The following is an 18307-nucleotide window of genomic DNA, read 5'->3' as shown; positions in this document are numbered from 1 at the left end:
CCAAATATACTTTTTTTTTTCTGTGAATTGGGGCAAAAGTGTTTTCTCTAGCCAGAATGAATATTTCTTACTAGCTTTCCTTAACAGATCTGTACAGAAAGAGTTTGGCAGTTGTTTAAAGTGAATGAACTTCAGGAGAAAAAGCTACAGGGTCTCCTAGAATCATGTTGACAAAATTCACAATTAAAAATTAAAAAAAAAAAAACAAAAACCAAAACACAAGAAAAACCCCAGTCTTGAAATTCCATGCTCTTTAATGGATTTATGTGGTTTCTTGTGTCATTCCCTCCCAGTACAGTATGAAAAATATACTGTTATTAATATAAATTAAATTACTTCCCAGGGTTCTTTTATGTTTCACAGATTTCAGCATGTGATGGAGCTTTTCTTGAATATCTTCTACGTGGGTGGATTTTATAGAAGGATAAATTTAGTTTGCAAGGCCTGTTGTCACATATCTGTGTTTTTCTGCACCAGAGTAAGGTACATTAAACAATGACAAAGTCATTAATACCTAAATATGGAATTGCTTATTATGTTCATATCTCATTGTCTTAGTAAGAACTTCATATGGAAAACAGAAATCATCTCTTTACAAAAAGGCTGTGGTCATGTCTTGCAGGTTCAGGAGAAAGGCAGCTTGCCACCACTCTCTCCTACACGTAGGAGTTTGAGACCCATTTCATCTCAGCACTTGAGCATTGCTCTGCTGCATTTGGATAATCTCAAGTGTAACTAAGCTCTGTCTCTTGCATGATCCTTGATCAGCTTACTCCTGTGAAATAAGCACTGTGTGATAGAAAAGCTTGTCTTAAGCATAACAACGCAAGCTAAGAGGACTTTCAGAACTGCTCATGTATTTTACTCCAGAGATCATGAAAATCAATGCACTTAATCTGAGGTCTCCTGGTCTTCATCACACAAATCATAAGGCTACAGAGTTAGGCATCCTCATCTGCAAGAAGGCACAGGACCAGAAGGAAAACAATTGGGCTTGCAACTGATAAGCCAATTTCAACAGACCTTTTATACTGAAGGCTCTGTCCATGGGCTCCTTGAGACTGAGAACAGTCTGGATTACAAGTCTTGTCCCTCCACAAATGAAGCTATTATGTGGAAGATGAGCAGTGACATTCATTCACTTCTTCCCTACCTCCACACAGGTTTTTGAGTTAAACTTGAACCCTGAGTCAGGACTGATAGGTCTGTATGGGCACACCTAGTAAACTACCATTTTGAATCACAGAAAAACTTTGGAAGGGATATCTGGAGGCCATCAAGTCCAACAACCATTTGAGGTTAGGTAGGCTAACAGTCTGGCTGCTCAGAGACTCAGAAGAATTTTGAGTATCCCCAAGGCTGGAGGGTCCCCAGGCATTATGCCAAGCTGTACCAGTGCCAAGCATTTTCTAAGTGAAAGATTTTCCTTCCATGTATCTGGAATTTCTTATTGCAACTTGGGGCCATTGCCACTTATCCTTTTGTTGCAGAACTCCAGGAAAAGTCTATAGCATCTCCACAATGCCTCCTTGGGTAGTGCTGTTACATCTTGTAGTGTCCTTTTCATGCTGGACAAACTCAGTTCCCACAGTCCCTGCTTGTACACCATGTGCTCCAGCCTCCTGTTTTCTGTAGCCTGTACTGCCCTTGAGTGGGCATGTCAATATATCCCTGTTGAAGCAGCTGTCCAAATGACTGTGATGGCACACTCGTGCCTCTTAGCAAGTTCAAGATCTGAGAGTCCTCATTACCTCATCTTAGGTGACACAAATACAAAGGTATGCAAAAACAAAGAGTCTGGCCAGCAGTTCTAGGTACTTACTGTTTTTCAAATAAAATAGGAAAGATTAGAGTCTTGAATTCAGTTTCCTAAAGGCTGTATGTAGTTCTCAGATTTTTCTTGGCTCAAGAGTCCAGTCTCATTAAAATCACTGGAGAAGTGAAGGATACAGGAACATCGGTCAATCCATGATTAGTGAGTTTAAAAAGTTATCATCATGTCATAGGTGAAATACAGGCCTCAACTAAGACACACAACTGTGTCTTGGCAAGACAATTCCCTCACATTAGTACAGCCTGCTCCAGACTTGCTCATTCCTGACATATAGTACAAGCAACTAAATATTTTCTGTCTAATGACACAACTGCATGGTGTTTGTAAAATCAGATTTTAGCCTTCTGCTTACTGGAGCCCAGGTTTACACTGAAGTTGATACGCCTTTGAATCCTGGTACAATGCAAAATGGTAACATTACAGGCCATTAATCTACAAAGGATTAAACTACAACATTAATCCACAAAGGATGAGAGTTCTAACTCTACACAAGAAACGTGTCCTCTCAGCTTGTGGTCTCATGCAAAGACTACCTGGGTTTCTGCTTACAGGCCTGAGACTCCAGGAGGTTGTCTGCATGAGCCAGGCTCTGAAAGATCCAACTGTGAGACAAGACAGCGTGTTTTAAATTACTGTCTGTGTAATTAGGCACAGCAAAGGCCACCTTCTCATGTGGAGAAAGACCTGTTAATTACTTTGCTGCCCCTATTCTGCTGCCATTCCTTGTCCCGAAGGACCAGCTGCCCTTTTCATCTTTCTCTGTCTTCTGCTCAGAATCTATTTCCCCTTTAGAAAAGGGGACCAATATCTACCTATCCCTCCCCTCCCACATAACAGTATTCAATTAGGAACATACCTCTTGATATTTTTAAGCCCCAAACTGTGCAATGGATTGAGTAACCATTAAAATTTGATTAATTAAGGTTGCAGAAAGTAGAAGTATAATCTGATACAAAATTAATGCAAAGTGTTCTCAGGATACCAGCCTTAATTAACTTTACAGGAGAATTTTCACTGGCTGAATTCTCATCAGATTCTACCAATACAGTCAAAAATATGTAATTTCTCAAGAGAAGATGAGGATTTGCATACTTAACTTCTGAACTTGCAAGAATGCACATTCTCTGGCCTTCAAGCTTGATGATAGCCTAAAGGCTGTTATACATTTTTCTTTTAATACATATACTATTCTATCTAATAAAGTCTTACATATATACTATACCTACCAGCTCAGTAGCATAGTACAAGAGGCAGAACAATGATCTCCTTTATAAACTGGCCCACAAGTGAGCCTTTAGAACACATTGGGCAGGCACTGAAATAAGATTTTCTTTTCAAAAGAATTTTTGAAATAGTAAAATAAAAAAAAATAGTAAGAAATTGTACCTGTTAACAGCATCTGGAAAAATTGACTTAATTATCCAGTTTTGTAGAGAGGTTTCCTCATCAGTACATTGCAATTATGAACTTCCAAAGCCTTTGTTTTCAAACTAGGAATTTGTGAAGGAAGCTAGGAGAAAAAGCAGTGGCTATATAGTATGGAACAATCACTCAGACATATGGATTGAGCGCAGAGATGACTTTCACATTGTTCTTAGAGAGAAAACAAGAAGAAAGGGGAGGGATACAAACACAGAGTGATCTTGAACCGCTAGAGGCTGAAAACAAAGGATTCTGAAAAAGCAATTTTTATATGGTGTTCTGGACACAGCATAGCAAAATATGTATTTTCTAAATAGGGAGGGCTTGGGGACTCTTTGTTTGGTGTTTGGGTATGTTTTAGTGGCTTCTTTTGGTGTTTTTTTTAAGCTGCTTCTCGGGACTCCTTGAAAGATCTTGTTCATTATAACTGGTGAGCTTTTTCTTTGCATTTCTTCATCTTGCGTTTCAAATGTCAGTTTCAATAACTGATTTGAAAGACCCAGTCAGCATGCTCTGACTGCAACAGACACAAGAAGTTCTCTTCATGCTACTAGATAACATGCATAAGGCAGAGCTGGCAGTCTTCTGTTTCCACAGCAGTCAGGATTTCATTATATCTCCTACAAGAGGAGTAGCAAAGATAGTGGAACCTTAAACCACTCCCTTGATTTTTAGGCAACATGCTGAAGTCTGGAAGAATCTTATCCTCTTGTAGATGGAACAAGGACCTGTAATGGAGAACAGCCTGTACCAAAGTTTAAAATACAAAAAGACAAATAAAACTAAGTTCTTATTGTCCAGTACAAACAAAGTAGAAAGAACCAAGACACACAAAATAATGACAAGAAATTAATGAGGTGCAAAACATTTATTGAGGCAAACAAAGTGATGAGTCATTTGGAAAGAAATGGAGATGTCCAGTTTCAGTGTTTCAACAGTTTGACAGTTCTACAGCAAGAAAGGGACCATTTTAGTGGATTTAATATATAAGTTTGCAATGAACAGGATCAAAGGTGCATTACATGTAAACAGACAAAATTGCACTAGTCATGCAGGTCTTTTAGATGGTCTGGGAGAACTCTTAATCTGCTTTGTGCTGCCTTTGAATTCTCCTAACAAACATTCTTAATGAGCCTTAGGGAGAGGTATTTTTAAGACACTTGAGAAATTTGCTATACTTATGTATTCTGAGTAACAACACTTTTGAACAAGTAAACTTGGTATGCATTTCTTTGGTTTCAGAGTTTTATTTCAAAAGGAAGATTTTTGTCAAGATAAGTTATCAGTAGGAAAACAATTCTTTCCAACTGGTACAAAACAGAAGCTGTATGTGACATCATGCAGCTCTCCAGATATTCACAGCTCTTTTGAGCACTTCTGAATTCTGCTTCTACTCTCTGCTGTAGGAAAAACTTCCCTCTTGCTTTATTTCTTGGCAGGGCAGGTGAGGGAGGGGGTGGTAGTCAGGGAAGAGACAGAAAAGTAAGGGAACACTCACAAATATTGCAACCCATTGCAGAGACAGAGCAAAGAAAGGAAAAACAGGCATTTGCCTTCAAATAGATAGTCATTGGTATTTTCTGAGGAGGCAAGACTCTCACTCCATCTTTAGGAACCTTTTCACAGTGGACCCAGAAGGAGCTGCTTACACTCTGGGCCAGTGCTGATCTAAACAGCACTATGAAGTACTTTTTGGGAAGTTATCACACATATAGCATACAGGACAAGGTACAAAAAAAGCTGCAGTGGGTAATTCATAGGTATGAACTGACACATCTGAATGCTGAAACTACTAACTATTGATGTTATGTTGAAATAACATCAATTTCTGTTTTCATTGAGTAACATAGGCTTAATAGGGTATTTCTTGTAATCTCCAAAATATGCAAAGCCAGCATGTCAGGGTTTCTTTGACAGGATCTTTTTTTTTTCATTAACCATAAGTGATTTGCATTAATTATAATCCTGTCTCTCAATATACTTTACACTTACAGCTTTGCTTTTTCTACTGTTTTGCCCAGGATTTATCAGATCAAAAGACCATGGTAAATAAGTCATTATATTCACCTTTTTTTGTAGAAGAAGATCTTAGATTAGCTTTCTTTTGACTTCTGTAATTTCCTTGCTATTCAAAAAAAAAAATTTAAGTGAAGAGTACATAAGCATGGAAGAAGGAATGGTGAACAGTTCAATTGAAATTTGAGTGACACTGTTGGGCTTTTTAAGCAAGTTTATCCAACAATGTGGGACAAATAAATTCCACTCTTTTTGGTAGCTTATATACACATAGTAGGAGAAAAAGACTAGAAAATTGCTCACAGATGCCATCTGAAGATGAGAAGAATACCACCAAAGTTCCATAGAAATAAATGGATGTCATAAAAGGCTTGTAGAAAAATCTCCTTTGAATATAAAAACTCTCTTGCCTATGTCTTCTCCCAGGAAGCTTGAGGAAGGAGACAAAATTATTACAGTTATTAGGTGAAAAAAGTGTCTTTTCAAAAAGACACTTTAGCTCCCTAAAAACACCTGGCAGAAAGTTTGCATGTTGAGATAAGTCTTGTAACTGTAAATAGGTACTTTTCATTCAGCTTCAGATAGATGGGAAAGCATCAAGTACATACACAAGCAATTGTGGAAAGAGAAACTACTTCCCAAAACAGGTATCTTCACCAGAAAACAAGGGCTAAAGCAACACTTTCTGATAGATCCTACTAGATCTGCTCCAGCAAATGAAAGGTTTGAAGTATTACTCAGTGCAAGTAGCAGACTGGTTTTTTTTCATTTTAAAAATTATAAGAAATTGCAAAGAAAAAAAAAAAGTCTGCCTGTAGAAAAAGCAGTAAAACGTGACAGTCAGTAAGACCAAACAACAAAGTTGCATGTTTCACAATTACTTTGCAGATTTGTCATGATTAAATGTCAGGATGAGACCTAGGCATTCCCATTCTCTGCACCCTGATTCCAGTTTCCATGGAAAGGACATGCACATGTGCACAGTGCAAGTAAGTATGCTGTGGATTACCCAGGTGCATATGGTGAGGCACAGTTGGCACTTTAGAGCTTATTCCAGTCTTTGTTTATTCCTCTGGTGTTCAGAGACAAAAGGATTTTCAGAGGACAATAAAAGATCCTTCAGGAGTAACTGGTTATTGTCAGATATAGTTGTGTGCAGATTTCCCAAGTGAAATCAAACAAGTAACTACAAAAGCAAGAATTATGTTTTCATCAAGTTTGACATGAAGTGCTGGAAGCAATCAGTAAATAGGGAAGGAGAAGTACAAAAAGAAAGTAACAGGTGTTCTGCCTTGGCTAGGTTTTGAACAATCAAGCATTTGAAGGAATAAAACTTGAATTAAACTGGTGAGAGTTAGCCCTTTCAGACAAGCCAACATTCATCAAGGCCTTACATGCGACCTTCTTTATTTATAGAACCACATGGATACTGACTTGAACGCTGGCTCACCCTCAGATGTCACTCATGCCACCTTAAATAACCAACAATTCTGGTCAAATGTGTCTAAAACCATCCTCAAGGGTAGGACAGAAGAGACTTTCATTCAGCTGATTGTGAGCAGGTATGCAACAGCCACTTCAACAAATTTACTTTATCCCTAATAGGCTTCTTTTCTTTCTCTATACTTGATCACTTGTAAACCTAAGATCCTGATTCAATGCTTTCAGTAGCTGAAAGGATTTGAAAAATCATCTTCTCTGATTCCCATTTTACATTAACTTCCCACAATTAATGCCTCTTTCTTTAGCTTGCTTTTAGCTTCAATGGCTGCTCCTGCATGGAATAAACCCTTATGCTTTGCTATTTAAACCTACTGCATCTTTTCATGCTTCTCTGAATACTTTTCCCTTTAGTGATAGATCAGCTGGGTTCGATATAAACAGCCTTCAAGCCAAATATAAGATTTTGGCTTTCAGTGAGCTGGCTAGTTGGAGAGAATAGTAGAAACCTGTAAGAAAACCCAACACAAGCCTTTGTTCCTTAGCTTACAAGAGGTGTTTATGCCCAAACTGAAAGATAAAAACACCTAACTAATACCCAGATACACATACAAGCAGAAAAGAAAAAAAGGAGACTAAAAGTTCAGAGCAGAGATCATGGCTACCTTTACTTTGGGTTACTAAAATTTTGCTATTACTAATCTTCATAAAAGGAACTACTCCTTCACTCACATTGGGATCACAATTGTTCCACAGAGATGAGACTCCATTTGGAAGAAGAGAGAAAAAGTTAGCCACTGGACAAACAACTGACACATCAACGTTACCATGTGCACACAATTACGTTTTTAGATCTTATGGTTTTGACTTATCCAGAAGTGCATACACTAGATCCATCCTCCCATTCTTCTACTGGCATTTAACTCCTATTAACAATTTTCCAGCCTGTCCACATCTATGTCCTTACTTACAAAAGGATCTCTTACAGAGGAGTGCTGGTGACAAAATAAAAGTCTAGTATTTTGGCTGTGGTTATCAGAAAGTTAGTTACATTATAAATTAGTTGTTAGTTACATTAGAATGTTAGTTACATTATAAATTAATGTAACTATATAGGGATAATCCCGAAATTTAAGGTGCTAAATTATAACATCTTGGATTTTCACATCACTCACAAAAAACCCCATATGTAGAAAGTAAATCTACTGAAAGTATCTACACCTGTTACTATGAAAACCATGATACTCCAAAATATTTCTCTTTCCTGAACAAGGCTTTCAAATATGCTCAAAAATAGAGATAAAGTAGAACATTTTACTGAAATTACTGCTCCATGAGCAGAGCAGGAATATTTCAGAAAGGGGGAAGGGAAGGTGAAATTTCTTTAACAGAACAAATGGCAGATATGATTACGTGTTCAAGAAGAATGTCACAGAAACAACATTAGCTGAAAGACAGGCATCACAGGATGCAGGATGCATAGAAAGCTCCCACTGTTTTCAGCAATTTGAACAGAGAAAAACCAGACAAATTAGCTAAAAATCTGGCCTGCTTCAACAGCAGCCACATCAAAGGAGATACAGGTAAAACTAAGAGGCTTCTAAAAGGAGAATTTATTTTCTAAACAACATTCAAATCACCTACTGGGAAATGGCATCTAACCCACAACAATTCCAAGAACAAGTTTTGCCTTGTTCCGAAGAATAAGCTGACCTAAGTTGAAAATGCACAAAAAACCTTGACAACAGTTTAACAGTCATGAAACTGTCCTAGTCCTCAGCAGAATTCAGAGACATTGTTTATCTCAGAACAAAGAGTGCCACTCTGATCCTGCTGATAGCCATGCCATACAAAAAAAAAAAACCCAAAAAACCAAAAAAACCCCACCCAAACTCAGAAACTCCATACTTGCCACCAAAATTCATACAAGAATGGAATTATGAAAGATGACACTGAAGAGCAGCCTTGAGAGTGTAATGAATCATTACCAAGCACAGAGACACAGGCAACTGCTCCTCTCAAGAGGAGCTGCATAAAAGACTTTACTTGCCAGAAACATGCTTGGACACCAAAATGAAGTGCTCAGGTGCTGCCTTAGGCTCAAAAAATACACAACATTCAGATTTACACAGTCGGGAAAGCAGAGAAAACTTAGGATGTTTTTGGCACTTCTTTATTCTCCCACTGCAGTAGGAAATTAAAGCAACAAACCACCACAGGAATATGGGCATTTATTTGGACATGGACCTCAGAATACTGGTAAAGTTTTCTTTCTATTCAGCCTTGTAGTTGACTTTAGAAATCAGATGCATTTATTTAAGGTGTGCAAACTGTTAGTCTCCAAATAAATGTTGAAGACAGTAGAGACAGTAGTTAAGAAATACGGTACTACCAAGAAGGACAGAATTTTAAACTCAAAAATTGTACACAAAAAAAAAAAATCAGTAGAAAAATACACTTGCAAAACGAGTACCAGTCCCTACTTTAGCCAAACCAAGAAAGCTAGAGAGAGATGGAGGAACAGAAATGCAAAGAGTGAACTTGGAAGACCTAGAAAACTTACACAAAATATATTTGCATAGTGTGTTATCCCACTAGAAACACTGCTTAACAAGCAGAGCAGCAGTCTGTAACGGATGAATGGTCTTCAAAAATTGCTTCTGTGAGGCACACAAGTGAAAGGAAAGAGAATTTTCTGCCTGGAAGGAAACAGCACGGGTCAGCGTGCTGCAGCAGTCATCAGAAATCAGTACCTTTTTCTGGAGACTTGCATAAGTAACTCCCTGATCTGCAGCCTTATTGGCTGTACAACTGGGAAAACAATGTTTAAATAACAGCTTTCATCCCTTATTTCCAAATATTGTCAATGAAAATGGAAGTGCTGAAAAGCATTTTGAGATCTTCCACGATTAAAAGGGCCACATAAATAATACATTTCTCCAGTATCTGAGAAAAAGAGGATCACAAAAGTGTGTTTCTTCTTGCTCTTTGGTCTGTACAGCAATTCCCTAAGTGTGCAGAGTGTACAGCTGAAAAGTATCTTCTCAAGTGACAATTAGCTAATGAATTATACTATGCAAAACACTTTCAATTCCTTCCTTAAATGCTAATGAAGTCATTCCCCATTATTAGCTAATATTAAAAGCCTACTGTTACATGAACATGTAATGAATGCTAAAGTATCAGCAAGGAAGTGATATTACATGGTTAAATTTCTTATACAGTATCTGTGTTCCTCTGGGTACAGGCTATCATGTTCATCTTCTATAAATATCCATTCAAACTTTATCTGCTCTGGAGATGCTTTTTGCACGAGATGGGGATGACTGAAGGCTTTGCACCTGTTATTCACCATGTAGCAGGGATTTTGCTTTTGTAAAACTGAAGAGAATATTGCCATTGCCCCAGTCAGGCCCAGTCAAGTAGTACCACATAGATATGGACAGAAAATTCGACTTTAAAAGGACACGTAGCAGTGGTGGCATTATTTTTGCCTATTGTCACTTAGAGTGAATGACACTAGCATCAATACAATTCTTACTATCATATAATATTATAGCTGCCATTCAATAAATCACCACCTGTAGTCCCTGCAGGCAAATAAACACATAGAAAAAGGTGGGGGGAAGTGTTCCATAAAGCCTAAAGCTATTCAGAATAACTTAAGAGAACTCCCTATTCAGGCCAAATACTTTGCTTGGAAAAGGCTTTGGTGTTTGCAAACATTATTAACTTGTATATAAACAAGTATATGATAAAATGGGCTTATTTCACTGATAAAAAGCTGTAGTTCCCTTAGGCTTTACATGCATGCTGTAATCATTTTGATAAGTTATGTCTCTTTCTCAAGTCATACAGCTTCTATATTTATGCAGACTCCATTCACATCTCTTATCACGCTTTGACTCCACGAGACCTTACAAATAACAGTTACTTAAAATGCAGCAGTCTATTTTTGGTTTTGTGTGGTTTGTTTTTGGAGTTTTTTATATAAAGTGTTTCACATTATGCCTGCCTTTTAGAGTCTGAATTATTTTCACATGCTCCAATTCTTATATGCATTAACAAATCCTATTCACTTATTTTCTGTTTCCCATGCCTGAGCTCAAAAACATTAGCCCAATCCAGTAAAGCTGCCATCATCCAACTATTTTAAAACAAGAATAACACAAAACAAAGGAAGAATTTATGACTGAATTTCTCTGTAAGGCTACACACTACGGTGTGTTCTTTCCTACATTTTAAATGCATTTTTGATACCCAGCTATCAACTATTATGTCTCCTGCTAATGGCACCAGTATCTTAATGTCATGCTAACATATTGTTGTATCAATTCTACAATGAAAAGGAACCTCATAGGGACACAAGAAATCAGCCCAATTGAAACATAATGAGTAACTGGAAAAAAAATGCATAGTGAAAAAAATGGGAAAGAAAAGGGACATAAATATGAAATTATTGGACTATTAAATAGAGTTTCTAAATCCTGCATGTCAGAAATAAATTCTCAGAAGGTATAAAAACAGTGTCAAAGAATAAATCAAGTATGAAATAGAGTCCATATGTACTGAAGGAGTGCATACAGTAAGACAACTCTGTTTTTGAGGAAAAAGAATGTGACAGAAAAGCTTGACTCGTAAGAAAATGAAAAGGAAGCAATTGTTTAACATTACTCACACCATGTCAATTAAAAAGGCGCCCAATTAAACCACTAGGCAACAAATTTTGAGAGAAAACAAAGAGACTTTCTTCCTTATACTCCACATGCTCTGAATCATGCCAAAGGATACTGTGGAGCCTGAGAACAGAAATCAGATCAACCAAACACATGCAGCAAGGACACGATGTCTCCTGCAATTAAACGTAATAGTGCAAACATTGCTTTGTGCCCAGGGAACTCCTAATCAATGCTGAGCAACAAACACTGGGAGACTGTATCAAAAGATGATTACTCCACCAATTTAGTCATTACTTCTCTAAGAATTCCTTACTGGAATCTTGCCAGCCATCTTATTTTAACAACAGACTTACATTCTTACAAGCTACATTGTAATGCACCACAGTTTTCTTTCTTGAACAAGAAGAGATTTTTGCCCATCCTATAGAATTGGAACTGGCATCTGACAGTCACTGTTCTAGCATGAGCAACTATTTCTTTAATTTATTAGCAACACTAAACTCAAACAATCAATGCCATCTGTCACAAGAAAAAAATATTTCATATTTCATTAAAAAAAAAATCACAAAAAAATCCAGAGCTACTCATACTACTAGTTATGAGGAGTTTTTGCTAAACTTGAACGAAACATTCTTTTGTTCCTTTTTTTTGTTATATATTTTTTTCAGTGTACAATAGTGTTGTCTTGGAATTCACTAGCATCATACAGATATAAAGAACTTTCTGTGCCTCAAGTGGGCACCTTGGGAAGGTTGAAAGTAGCTCAGTATGTTTGGCCTGACAGTACTTTCACATTTACATCTCAGCAAACTGACCCTTAACATCAAGAATTTTTCTTGGTATACCTGCAGATAGACGTTTTCGGAGGAGAAATACATTTTTACCTTCCACTTTGAATGTGTTAGAAAAAAAAATCCAAGACAAATGTAGAGAGCTGCAGATCAGAAACATTAGGCAGAACTCGAGAAATTGTTTGAAATTAAAACTGAGAACCCAAGTGACTCATGAGATTGAACAAAGAACACAGGAATTGATGGAACATTTATGTACCTAAACTTAATTTAGTGAGTTTTCTATGGCAAAAAGATATATATATTAGCAACAGTCTTGGTCAAGGTTAAAGTTTTGCAATTATTTCCTTTCCCTTGCTTTGAAGTGTGAAAGTGCTGTTGAGCTTGTCCTCAGGGAATTCACTTGAGCTGAGCACAAGACTTACAAGTGTATATAATCTGTGTGCTCATGATTTTTGTAGCTCTTGGGGTTGACCAGCTGTCTAATAGGCAGCAGGCATTTCCACAGAACACCTTGTGAGGGATTCAATGACAGCTCACTTGATGAGCATCACAATTTTGACTCTTCTGTGGAGTTTATCTCACTCCTACCTACTAATGACCGACAAGTTAAGTCAAGATGCTGAACAGGAATCAATTTAAGGCTGCTGCTAAAGTAATAATATCCTTTACCAACATGATCCACAGTATTTTAAGTGAGGTTTCACATGTACTATAAACAGCATCATGGAAGGACCATTAATAAGCATCTGTGCTATTTTAAAACAACAGGTGGTGAGATCGTTTCACCAAAGTTATGTGCTCACCATATGTGTAAGTGGAAATACTGTAGGAGGTAGAAGGCAAATGAGTGAATAGTTAGCAAATATATATATTATATAATATATATAATTATATGGATATATTAAGATCTATATGATCTCATTAAAGCTGCAGCACATTTCACGGACTAGCTAACAGCTGCCAAAATAATTTCAATATACCTTTGAATCTTTTGGAATAGCTGCTAGAACAAAAACGTGACAAAAAGAAGCAGTCAGAGTAAGAGAAACTAAGACTGTTATGTTGGCATTAGACCTATTTGCCTCTAACATCTGATGAACCATCGGGACATGAGTGCAGAAAGGGATACAGAACTGTGCAGAGACCAGGCAGTTGCCATAAAGGCAGGTTAAATTCCTCATGAGTCCTGTAAAGCCAAAGAACAGCAATGCAGTCAATTTTTTAATTCATTTTAATAAAGGTTAGGAAACAAACCAAATTCTGCTAGAGAGAACTAAACCCCAGCTGACATGGAAATTCTTCTACTGCAGCTCTTCCTCATAGTTCATGTTTTATACTTAGTTCAACCAGGGAAGAAGAGCAGAGATACCCTGGAATCACTTTACAATCACAGAAATATGACCAGCTCAGAAATGCAGCATGTCTTCAGTATTTTAGGGAAGACAAAACCCACTATCATATTTTATTGGTTCTACCATAAGAATAAAAAGAAAAATAAAAGAAGTTTTTTGATCTGGCATTTGGCTGGGAGATTTGCACCAACTGTCCTATACAAGTCCATCTTGTGTTACTTTCTCCTCCAATATGATTGTCTTTTGAGACTGGGATATATACTAGAAACATACAGTTCCTGTACAATCAGATCCTTTCTTTTATAATGTTGTCTTAATAAAGTAATTTTCTAAGAGTAGACAATATTAAGAGTCTCTCAAAGCTAGTCTCTCTTTAATGACACATCATGAAAAAATAGATCCATGCTTTTTCTGCTGCTTACATGCAGTTCCCTTCAAAGGAAAAGCTTCAACCAGCTTTCTTTTGCAAGAAGCATACATGAACTCTGCATTTCTATCTCCGTATTTCATATTAAACTCAGGGGCTCATTATCCAGGTTGTGAAGCGCTGACTTACTTGAATGTGTCAAATTCAAAATAAGATTATCAATACCTGGTTTGTTGCCACCACTAATATACTATAAATGGATAAAACTCTCAGTTCTCTTTAATGATTGCTACCTTTGCAGTTTAGTGGGCACTCACATTAAGATCCTCTATGGACAGTTAGTCCAACATGGAATCCATCTGCATAATAGGAGACAAAGTTTCAGTTTGTGCCTGGCATTTATTTTCAGAAATCAATTTTTTCTCTCCCAGAAACATGAGCTATTGCACATGAAGGACATGCACTTTGAAAGTGTGAATGCATTTCTTCTTCAAAATAAAAATGGTATGTTGAAATACTCTTGATTGTTTGCACATGATAAAGTTTTAAGTTCATTGTGTAATATCTGTCCCCTTTTACCCTGCTCAAGCCTTTTTAAATAGAATTCTTAAATTGGAAAAAATAATCCAACTGAAAGCCTAGTAACAACATAAGTAAAAAATGACCTGCTTGCTCTGAGACACGGTTATTTCAGTTAGTTCAAACAGCACTTGATAACATCATTTTTAAAATTCTCATAATAATAGAAAATATATTCAGCTGAAGTGTTTCATCTCAGCCCTTGGAAAGGACCAGAAGTGAAAATCAAACCTCTGCAACTTCAAGTGCATTCAAGGTCACTGGGTTTTCCAGTTTGTTCTACTAAGGAAACAAGCCTTTTGCAAACATACCCATCTGGTCCCCACTAATAAAATTGGGTAAATGAACCTGCTGGTTCAAAGGCTGACAGCAGCCTAGAAACCTCAAAGATAATTAAGCTCTTACATATCTGAAGAACAAACCCAGATGAAGTATTCCAAAATAGCAGAACCTCTGAGGAAAAAGACAACTAAATCTCAGCTGCTCCCCAGTCTGTCTGGCACCAACCAGCTGGCCAACTAGGCTGTTCTTCCAGTCAGTGCTGCTGCTGCCCCAGATCAACCGCAATAAAGATGCTTTCCTTTGGCTGGCAGAAGTATGGAAAGTTACAGTAACAGAAGGAGCAAGAGTTCTGGGAAAGAAATCTGTAGGCAGTGGATTTACACCAGTTATACCACTGAACTAGAATCACATTGATAATTAGATATACTTTTTCTTCTATGGACATGCGCGCATTACACCACCTGCCTTTAGAGTACACAAGATAAAAACAAAAGCAATTCAAGTTTGCAGCGGGGTTCTTGGTCAACCACTGCTTCATCTCTGCTACCATATTGTTTTAAAAAAAAGTTAATTTTTTGAGAATAAAGAGTCTTGAAAAATTAGGTTTGCCAGGAAGCATGAAGAGGTAAATTTGCTGTGATAACATTGTGCCAACATTAGTGAGTAGTCATACTACACCGAGCTCGTAACAACTGCCTGGGGGGGCCATTATTTGATTTCTTCACTCCTGTGAAGAATCTGACTTTATATAGACTGGATGGCTAATAGGTGAAGCGTCTGAACTCAGCTACATGGTTTCTTTTTCCAACTAAATGCAACTAGAGAAGAACATAGCAGCTCTGAAACCATCAGCCATGCTTAATTCTAGAAAGCAAAAACCAACAGAAACGTCCTAACCAATGCTTCAAAATTTTTACAGGAACAAAATAAATGTATGGTCGATGAAAGACACAGGTTTGACAAAACTTTGTTGGTTTCTTTTCGAGTTTGAAATATATACATTGCACGTGCCATGACTTACTTAAAGCAACAAGCCTATACAGGATCATAGTTAATGACCATGCTTTGGAGAAAAGATTTGTATGTTGGACTGATTTCTGACTCTGCAGTTCATCACTTGCTCTTTGTTTCAGCCTTGTGAAAGCTCAATTGTTTTTTTATACACATTTTCTGTCTCTGTAGCTGTCATTTGCCTTCTGCATACCCAGCAACAGTACAGACTGCATTTAAATATCTTCCCAGAAACAATGACAACAAATAAAGCAACTCCCTGTTATGTCCCTAAGGATTAAGTGTGTCACTCTAGCACCATGACCAGAGGCTTCAACCACAACCACAACTGTCTGAGCTTCTGTGAACCCTTGGGTAACAGGATCCTCGAAGATGAACATACAGGTAAATAGACATTGAATAAAATAACCTTCAGCTTCCGGTATCCTGCTTCCTTTTTCATTAAGAACAGATTAATTTCCAATTCTTTCCTTCACAGTAATTTCTTCCATTTCCAAACCACACAGAGCCATTAACTGTTGCATACAAAGATAGTGCCTATTCTAATGAGCTGTCTCTGCATGCCAACCTCCTGTATTGCTATAAACCTGCTTTAGGGCAAGTTTTCTTTTTTAAAGCAGAACAAACAAAAAATAAAAACAAACCAATCAACAAAAAATAAAACCAAACCAAAACAACCCAACAAAAACCACCAGTGTATCAGGCACAGAAATAGGTCAGGCAATTTTTTTTACCTTCTCAATTCCAAAATAACATTCATTTGATGTTAAGACCTATCTACGCACCACAACGTGCAATGTTAACAGCCAAGCTACAATATGCATACGTTCTTTTTTCCGCTTCTACAGGTGATATGATGGAACAGCAATTCACTAATTCTTCCATTAACAAACAAATGCATTTGAATTTTGCTGCTATTCTGTTTGTCGGGAACCTTAGGCTAGATAAAAATGAATAAAGGGAAAAAAACCACGCAAGTCTTGGAAAAAGACGACAGAATCCATTTTGGTGTAAGGGCCGGTTCCCCAACTTCTACACTCTTTAGTTTCCTGTGAAGCGACTTCCAAATCCAGGAATGTGCATGAAATGACATCTTTTTTTGCTTCTATTCCCCTGAAGCCCTTCTGCCCTAAGATGTCTTCCTCGTCCCTTGAGGAACGCCGGGGCAGCGCGGGGCGCAGTCCCGCACCTGTCGCAGCCCTGTCGCTCCCGCCCCCGTCCTGGGCTACGCCACTGACAGGGTGCCCCGACACGGGCACGGAGAGCAGCCCGAGCGGGGGCTGGCACCGAGCCACCGCACATCCTGGCCATGGAAGATAAAACGCACCACTGTGGCGCTTCAGAGAGCGCAGCCTTGCCGCTTTTGGAGGGAACCGCGGCAGAAAAGAGGAGAGGGAAAGAGAAGGAAGCTACGAGCCCCAGCACCACTCCAGGGCGGCCGGCAGAGCCGGAGTGGGGGGCTCGCAGTGGCAGCGCCGCGCTCCCCCGGGCCGGGCAGCGCCGCAGCGCTCGCCCCCGCACCCGGCAGCTCCCGCTCACCTTTCAGCGACCGGCTCAGCGCATCTTCCTCCCTCCCTCCTTCTCTCCCGCAGCGGCTGCTGGTGGCGGCCCGGAGCCCCCGGGCTCGGCGGGTGCCCGACGCTATTCCTCCCTTAGCCGGCGGCAGCTCCCGCTGTCACTTCACCCCCACATCCCGCCGCCGGCGGCGGCAGCTGCTGCTCCTAAATTCACGGCGCTCCGGCGGCATGAAGTCATCCTCCCCGCCCCCTCCGCGGGCCGCCGCACTCCGCTCCCGCCGCGGAGGGGGAGACGGCCCCGCCGCCCGGCAGTCCGAGCCCCGCGGGGCCCTGGCGCTCCACCCGCCCCGGAGGGGCCGCCGCTCCCGCGGGAGCACCCGTGCCCGACTGCCCGGGAGCCTGCGAGGGGCGGTACCGTCTCCCGGGTGCGGTGGCGGTCCGGGGGACCCTCCCCAGGCACGGCGGCGGGATGGGCCGCTCCGCCCCGCGCCTGCCGTGCCCTCCCGGGACTCCCCTCCGCGGCAGCGGGCAGCGCGGTGGTCCCGTCCGGCGTGTGGGGCTGCGCGCCCCGCTTCGGCCCCGGTGTTCGGCACTGCCCGGCCTGTGGGGCTGCGCGCCCCGCTTCGGCCCCGGTGCTCGGCACTGCCCGGCCTGTGGGGCTGCGCGCCCCGCTTCGGCCCCGGTGCTCGGCACTGCCCGGCCTGTGGGGCTGCGCGCCCGGCTCTGGCCCCAGGCTCGGCACCGCCCGGCCGTACCGCGCTGAGCGGCGGGGAACGCGGGGGGACAGCTCCCGCCGCGCTGCAAGGCCGGAGCCAAGGGAGAGCGTCCCCGGACAGAGCTCTCTGTGTATCTGGGTCTCGCCGTTTGAAGGAAAAGGCGCTGTAACCCCTCGGGTTCGTGGGTGGGCTCCCTGTTCCCACTCTCACCTCCCGGCCTCAGGACGCCCAAGCGCTCCTGACTCGTGCCCTAAAAAATGCAGCGCTCCCTGGGATGCAGGAGAGCTCCTCTGACTCC

The 18307-nt window shown here is 40.2% G+C and overlaps 1 protein-coding gene across 1 annotated transcript in view; it reads right to left on the bottom strand.

The window, feature by feature from the left end:
- Nucleotides 1-17646, bottom strand: part of PKIA (cAMP-dependent protein kinase inhibitor alpha) — a 43822-nt gene extending 26176 nt beyond the window's left edge. Inside the window, exon 1 of the mRNA XM_036403572.2 lies at nt 17316-17646. The gene's annotated coding sequence lies outside the window, so the exon portion shown is untranslated. The remainder of the gene's footprint in view (nt 1-17315) is intronic.
- Between the last annotated feature and the right edge of the window lie 661 nt (nt 17647-18307).

Source organism: Molothrus ater, chromosome 1, assembly GCF_012460135.2.
Source record: "Molothrus ater isolate BHLD 08-10-18 breed brown headed cowbird chromosome 1, BPBGC_Mater_1.1, whole genome shotgun sequence".
Classification (NCBI taxonomy): domain Eukaryota; kingdom Metazoa; phylum Chordata; class Aves; order Passeriformes; family Icteridae; genus Molothrus; species Molothrus ater.
This window is presented reverse-complemented; position numbering and strand designations above follow the sequence as displayed.